Below are 7,312 nucleotides of genomic sequence, written 5' to 3'. Positions count from 1 at the left end.
TCAGAGGCTGCAGTGGCTGGGGCAGGACAGTGACCACCCCACCTATGCAGAACTCTCCCTGCCCCCACACACCCACTGCAGGTATCTGAGACTGTTCATCCTTTCTCTGCTCTCCAGCATCGAGGCAAGGGACTCTGGTTACAGCTCTGAGCTCGTGCCAATGGCAACCACCCCGGCAATGGGGATCCAGGGAGCTGCTCTCAGGAAACCCCCAAGAGCTGGGCAGTGCCCCAAAACCGCCTCAGAAACGTGAGATACCCCAAAATCTCTTCAGGAACGTGGATTATTGAAAAACTCACTCAGTAATGGGCTCCCCCTCCCTTCATCATCCCCAAACTTCAGCTGTCTCATTCCAGACCCCAGCCCACCTCCCCAGTCCCAACCCCAACCCATCCCACCACTCCTGGACTACATGACCCCCTTCCCAAGCCATATTTCCCCCATTTCAAACCTTCCAAACCCCATCCCACCCATCCTGCCCCACACAATGCCCATCTCACCCCTCCAGATTTGAAGCCCACTTTGCCCAATCCTCTTCCAACCCCATTACACACCAAGGGGCTGTGGAATTGAGGAATTTTGGGGAGAGAGTGAGTGGCATTGAAGTGACAGATTGAACCCTCTTGTCTCTTTGAGTGCCAAGAAGGGAGACAAGTACACCAAATACCCCCAAAACCCCCAAGTTCTCCCAATTATCTCCCTGAAACCCAGATTCCCTTGAAACACAAGTAAAAAGTGAGGCTTTAGAAGCCTTTGATGAATTTATTGATTTTTACCCAATTTTCACTGTTTTAAAGAGATGAAGATGAATCCAAAGAAAATTAGGGCCAAAACAAAAGAATAACCAGCCCAGTGTCTTCCCAAAATGGATCACAGGGAATGTGGGTCACCAGGGCTCTGACCAATGTGGGGCCTCCCATGGCGGATGAAGTTGGGGCAGTGCACAAAGCTCTTCCTGCAGCTGGGGCAGTGGCAGGGCTTCCCTTACCGGTGCCTCTGTTGGTGTTTGGTCAAGTTAGAGCTCCAGCTGAAGCTCTTCCCACACTGGGGACACTCATAGGGCCTCTCCCGGGTGTGGATGCGCCGGTGGGTGATGAGGGTGGAGTTGCGGTTGAAGCCCTTCCCACAGTCAGGGCAGAGGAAGGGCCTCTCATCTGTGTGGATCTGCTGGTGCTTGAGGAGATGGGAGCTGGTCTGAAACCTCTTCCCACACTGGGGACACTCGTAGGGCCTCTCCCCAGTGTGGGTCATTTCATGGATGATCAGTTGGGAGCACCAACTGAAGGTCATCCCACATTCCCCACATTTGTATGGCCTTTCCCCAGTGTGGCTCCTCCGGTGGCAGATCCAGTGGGAATGCTGGCTGAAGCTCTTCCCACATTCCCCACACTCATAGGGCTGTTCCCTGGTGTGGATCCTCTGGTGGCGGATCAGGTTGGAGCTCCAGCTGAAGCTCATCCCACATTCCCCACACTCATAGGGCCTCTCCCCAGTGTGGATGCACTGGTGGCTGACAAGGTGGGAGTTTTGCTTGAAGCCCTTCCTGCAGTTGGGGCAGCAGAAAGGCCTCTCCTCTGTGTGAATCCGCTGGTGCTTGAAGAGATGGGAGCTGCTCCGAAACCTCTTCTGACACTCCCCACACTTGTAGGGCCTCTCCCCAGTGTGGATGCGTTGGTGGATGACGAGTTCTGAGCTGTACCTGAAGCCCTTCCCACATTCCCCACACTCGTAGGGCCATTCCCCAGTGTGGATCCTCTGGTGGCTGATCAGGTCAGAACTCTGCCTGAAGCTCTTCCCACATTCCAAGCACTTGTAGGGCTTCTCTCCATCATGAAGCAGCTCATGGACCACCAGCTTTGAGCTCTGGCTGAAGCTCTGCCCACTTTCCTGGTCAGGGTGGGTCTTTCCTCCTCAGAGCACCCTGGGCTGGGTTTGCAGCCCCTCCTCCTGCAAGATCCCCAGGGCTTTTCTTCCCCATTGGATTCCTGTGCCCTGGAGCGGCTCAACACAGCCTCTTCCACGAGGTTCTGCTGTGGGGATTTGTCCTCCCTGGTCTCCATCCTCAGCTCCTTCCCTGGGGGAGGAAGGACAAGGAGAGAATGGGACTTGCCTGTGTGCCAGAGGGAAGGGGAAGGAGATCCCCCCACTGCTTCCCCAGCATGATGGCATTGGCAGCAGGGCTGTCCTGCAGCCAGGGGCCATGCTGGGCTGGGAGATGGAGCAGGAAAGAGGGGGAAAGGGGCACTGACTTCCTCCTCACCTGCCTGGGTGTCCTGAGGCATCATCTTCTTCCTCAAAGCCTCTTCCTCCTCCATGTGGCCAAGGTTTGGGAATGGGAAATCCTGGTTTGGGGAAAAACAAGGAATGAGCACCTTGAGTTTGAAGGTCCCTCTGCCCAAGTCCATCTCTACAAATCACCAGCCATCTGGGGTCCATAAAAGCCTCCAAAAAACAAGACGCATCCCTGAAAATGCCTCCCAGGAGCTCCCTGTCTCTGGTCTGCCCCCTTTGGTGTCTGGGGTTCCCCCCTGTCCCAGCTGTTTGGGGTCACACTTGGATTGGGGGTCCCAACCTCTACTCAGTCCCTGCCCTCCTCAGGCGGCTGGGAGTCCCAGAAATCCTAAAAGTTTCCCCTTAGGGAAACTGGGGGGGTCTTGGATGTCCCGGGCCCCCTTCTCCCCTCATTCTCTGCTCTGGGCTGCAGGGGCTCCAAGGAGTCCCCCCTGACCCTCTCCAGGCTCTTGAGGGTCCCGCCAATGGCGGCGCTCCCCCCTCTCTGGGCTCCCCACTTTGGGCTCCTGGGGGACACAGGGCTCCCCGAGGGCCATCCGCGGCTCGGCTTTAAAGCCCTGCCAGCTCCAAACATCCCCCCAAAAAAACCCCAAACCCAGGCACCCCCGGGATATTTCGGCCGAGCTCCCCCTCCCTGTGCACCTGCGGAATGGGGGGCGATGCTCCCGGGCTGCTGTGAATTCAGGCAGCGCTGGAGCCACGTGGGTCCCCGTCCCCTCCTCCCGCTGCTTCCTGCTGTCGCTCCGCCTCTTCCTCCCTCCCTCCCTCCTCCTCCTCCTCCCCTGCTGCCGGAGCCCTCGCGTGTCCGAACGCAGAGAGGCCTGGGGGGATGCCAGGACTGGGAGTGACTGGGCTCTACTGGGATCATGCTGGGAGCAGCTCCTGGGTGACTGAGTTCTACTGGGATCATCCTGGGATCATACTGGGAGTGAGTGGGAGCAGCGCGATGGCTCCAGCGCTGGGGCTGGAGGCGCTCCTTGGGGGCCAGGGGGGAGTGGGACCACCGGCACCGGGACCCTGAACCACCACTGCAGGCACTGGCACCCTCCTGCTCCCCTTCTCCTGCACAGGGGCCTCCCTGAATTGCTCCATTACTGGACGTCAGGACCCCCTGCTCCCTGCATCCCATGGCTCCCAGCCTCCAGACTTGCCGTGTGCCTGACCCTGGGACACCCTGGAATGCCTTGGACCCCCATTCCTGCCTTTCCCAGCCCCCAGCCCCACCTTTGTGCAAAACCAGAGACCCCTCTGAACTCCCCCTTCCCGAACATCCCGGGTATCCCCACCCTGGTACCCCCTTTTTGGGAAACCCTGAGCCCCCTTGAGCCCCATTTCCTGGGCTCAAAGACCCCCTGGAATTCCCTTCTTCCTCTGCACGTCCTTGCACCCCCGTTTCCGTGACCCTGAGACCCCCCTGCACCCCTTTATCCAGAACAACTCAACTTTTCCCCTGCGCCCGCCTCTCCCAGCCCCCAGCCCCACCCTTTTCCCTGACCTGGGGCCCCTGGGCCACCATTCCTGCATTTCCCAGCCCCCAGCCCCTCCTTTCCACACACTGAGGAGCCCTGGCACCCCCTTTCCTGGGCACAGGATTCTCTGGACACCCCATCCCAGCTCTCCCAGTGCCTGCACCCCCTTTCCTTGGCTCTGAGCCCCTGAACCTCCTTCTCAGCTCTGCTAGCCCTTCAAGTCCCCCCTTTCCTTGGCCTGTTGACCCCCCTGGATCTTCAAACTGTCACTTTCAGCCCCCCCAGCTCCCCCAGATCTCGGTGTCCCCCCAGTTCTGCACTCCCTGCAGTGTCTGGAAGTGGCGCTGTCGGAGCCTGGCCCGGGGGTCCCCCAGTCCTTGATTGTGGGGGACGTGGACGGGACCCCCTGGGAGCGCTGGGGCAGCGAGCGGGGCCGGATGGAGCCGCAGAGAGCGGGGATGGAGGGTTGGAGTTGAGCTGGGATATCGGGATAGCCAGGGCCGGGATATTGGGGTAGCCAGGGCCGGGATATCGGGATAGCCAGGGCTGGGATATCGAGCTAGCCAGGGCCGGGATATTGGGGTACCCAGGGCTGGGATATTGGGGTAGCCAGGGCTGGGATGTCGGGATATCCAGCCCCGGCCCAAGGACAGGACCCGGCCCGTGGCCATCAGTGCCCTGGAGATGGTGCCAGTACAACCAGAACGGGGGGGACTGGGGGGAGCCGGGGGCTGGGCTGGGATCTGTGGGAATGGAGAACTCTGAGGGGCTGGGATGGGATCTCTGGGGATGGGGAGGATCTGTGGGGCTGGAATGGGAATCCAGGGAGCTCCAAGGGGCTCCCTGGCCCTGGGACACAACTCCCTGGGTCCGTTCTCTCCTGGTTCCCAGGTCTCCACAGGCTGCAGGTGTTTTCCAGCTGTGCCCTCCTGTCCCACGGAATGTCCATGGATCCCATGGGTACAGCTATGAGGGGTGGGATTTCATCTCCTTCCAGCTGGGACCTGGGAGCATGGAGGGTCTGACGGTGCCACCTGGATCAGCCAGAGGTGCTGGGAATCCAAAGGGATCATGGTGGAGCAGATGAAGCATTACCTGGGACACACCTCTGTAGAAGAGCTCCCAAAATACATCAGACATGGTCAGGAGGCTGTGGAGCACAAAAGTGGGTGTGGGAGGAGGAGGGGAGTTCCTGTGGGAGTGTGGGATTGAGGAATGGGAGACTTGGGAATGCAGGAATTCCCATGGAGCTTCCATGGCCAGATGTCACTCTCTTCCCAGTCAGGTGAGAATTCCATGGATGGATCTTCCCCTAAGCCTTGCATGGGAATTCCATGGGGAAATTATTTGAATTGATAACCAATGCAATGCCAGCAGTGCAATGAGACGTAATCCCTGCTGGGATTCCATGGGACAATTCCTTTTCCTTTTCCTTTTCCTTTTCCTTTTCCTTTTCTTTTCCTCGAACTTTTTCTTGAAATTTCCTTTCCTTGAATTTTCCTTTCCTTTCACTGAAAATTATTTTCCTTGAAGTTTCTCCTCTCCCTCTCCCTCTCCCTCTCCCTCCCCTTTTCCCTTTTCCCTTTTCCCTTTCCCTTTCCCTTCCCCCTCCTTTCCTTTCCCCTTTACTTTTTGCCTTCCCTTCCTTCCCAACACTTCCCTTCCCAATGTGTCAGTATTAGTAGTAGAGGTAATTGACTGAAGGAGGCGTGGAATGACATGGAATTTTTTTCCCCCTTATTTTTAAAATAATACATACTGCATAAAATAATTAAGTATCTTACTCTGCTGCCAGGTTGGTATGCTCTCATTTAATCCACTGACTGTCTGGTTTTCCTTTCCAACTTGAAAGATCATTTCCTTTTTTATGTCTTTCAGGACATGATTGAGACTGGTAGAACAATGAAAGCTCTGCTTTCCAAAATAAAAGACAAGAAACCAAGGATGGTAAGAGGTAGATCCTTGTAAGGTACAAGGATAAAGCCACTAACTAACATCTTCAAATCATTTGGGTCAATAGGCAGTGTATGCTGACAGGTGCTTGTTTGGCTTGAAGTTTGGAGTGGGAGGAAGCAAATGCAGGAAGTAATCCTTATCCAGCTGCTGAAAAATTAACTGTTTCTTCAGCTGGGAAATGAACCTGGGCACTACCATCTTCACTGCTCAGATAATTATAAAAAGGTTTTACGGCTCTTGCCATGCAGTCATCAAGTCTGCTGGATTCCCTGTTTCTTACTTTATGTTTGAAGGAAATTCAGCTCTTTCCATAGCTTTTCTAACACCACCTCAGTTGCCTCAATACTAGAATGACAACACTCAGAATATTTCTTCATACTGTCAACCGTAGAGGTTTTCAGAATCTGAGAGTCTGTCAGCCCTGGGAAGATGACTTCAAGTAGCATTCTAGATCTGCTTTTAGTAGATCTCAAAAGAAATTGTGTGGAACATCCCTGTGTCTTTCAAGTAACCACAATGCTCTATAAAAACAGTTGCTTTAAGCATCAGTTATTCAGACAGTATTTCTAGAGACTGTCCAGGAGGTTCTCAGGTTCTTCTGAAGTGCACAGGAAAAGCAAGAATAGATATGATTTTGCAAAAGAAATTGTCCTTTTCTCCCTCCCCCCGATTAAAATGGTTACCAGCCACTTGGACATGCTTCCCCCTCTGTGCTATTCTTGTGTCCATTGCTGCATGGAAGGGCAAAGATCTGAGACACAGGATGGAAGGGAACTGAATACAAAGTCGAGCCACTTGGACAGGCAGATCAGAGCCTTTGCTTCTCCCTCCACTTCAAGGCTGAACACTCCTCCTTTCTGTGCAATCATCTCACTGTTTTAATTGAAGTGCATGATTTTAGACACTTATGGGAAGTGTCGAGAGCCTGGGTTCCCCCCCGGCCGCGCCTTCCTTGTGCAGGAGCAGCCCGGAGCTGGGGCCGAGGCCCCGGCGATATCGAGCGCTGCCGCTGTGGCCCGTCACGTTCCGGGCCCCGGAGCGGATTCCTCCCCCTCCGGCCGGGGACCGAGGGGGCAGCAGGGCTGGAAGGAGCGGGGACCGAGGCCCGCCCGGCGTCACCGCCCCCGGCCCGGCCCCGACAATCGGGTGCTGCGGTTGCCGGGGAACCGCGGGCGCGGCCACAGCGGCTGTGACGGCGCCGCCGCCTCAGTTGCCGCAGAGCGCGCTCCGGGCTGGTTGTTCGCAGCCTGGGCTCCTGCAACGGCTGCACGCAGCGATTCGCTCGGGGACTTTTTCACTGAGATTGTCTCTGCCAGCCATCCCTGGACTCGCAGGGCATTGGTCTCTGCCAGCGAGGAGTCCTGAATTTCATTTGAAGGTAAAGATTGATTGTGCTTTTTTGTTTTGTCCCATCTGTGCTCCGAAAGAGAATTCCAAAGGGAAACAGAGGATGGGATAATGTGCAGCTGAATAGATGAACGATATCTGCTCTACTGATGGTGCTTTTTTTCCACTGAAGAAATGCAGAATTTCCTAAATGTACTAGTCTATAGACATTTTTTTTTCCCTATAGCGATGACTTAAACTGCTTAAAG

General features: G+C 55.6%; 1 long non-coding RNA gene and 1 pseudogene across 1 annotated transcript; both read right to left on the bottom strand.

The window, feature by feature from the left end:
- Positions 1-783: 783 nt before the first annotated feature.
- LOC132334711 (zinc finger protein 850-like) overlaps positions 784-7,312 on the bottom strand; it is a 209,251-nt pseudogene continuing 202,722 nt past the window's right edge.
- Positions 1,801-3,013, bottom strand: LOC132334888 (uncharacterized). Its single transcript, XR_009488534.1, has 3 exons — positions 2,935-3,013; positions 2,261-2,342; positions 1,801-2,074 (listed from the first exon to the last, which is right to left on the bottom strand). It is a non-coding gene; the product is annotated as an uncharacterized LOC132334888 (long non-coding RNA).

The sequence above is a fragment of the Haemorhous mexicanus genome, chromosome 16 (assembly GCF_027477595.1).
Source record: "Haemorhous mexicanus isolate bHaeMex1 chromosome 16, bHaeMex1.pri, whole genome shotgun sequence".
Lineage (NCBI taxonomy): Eukaryota > Metazoa > Chordata > Aves > Passeriformes > Fringillidae > Haemorhous > Haemorhous mexicanus.
Note: the sequence above shows the minus strand (reverse complement) of the source record. Positions and strands in the feature narration are given on the sequence as shown.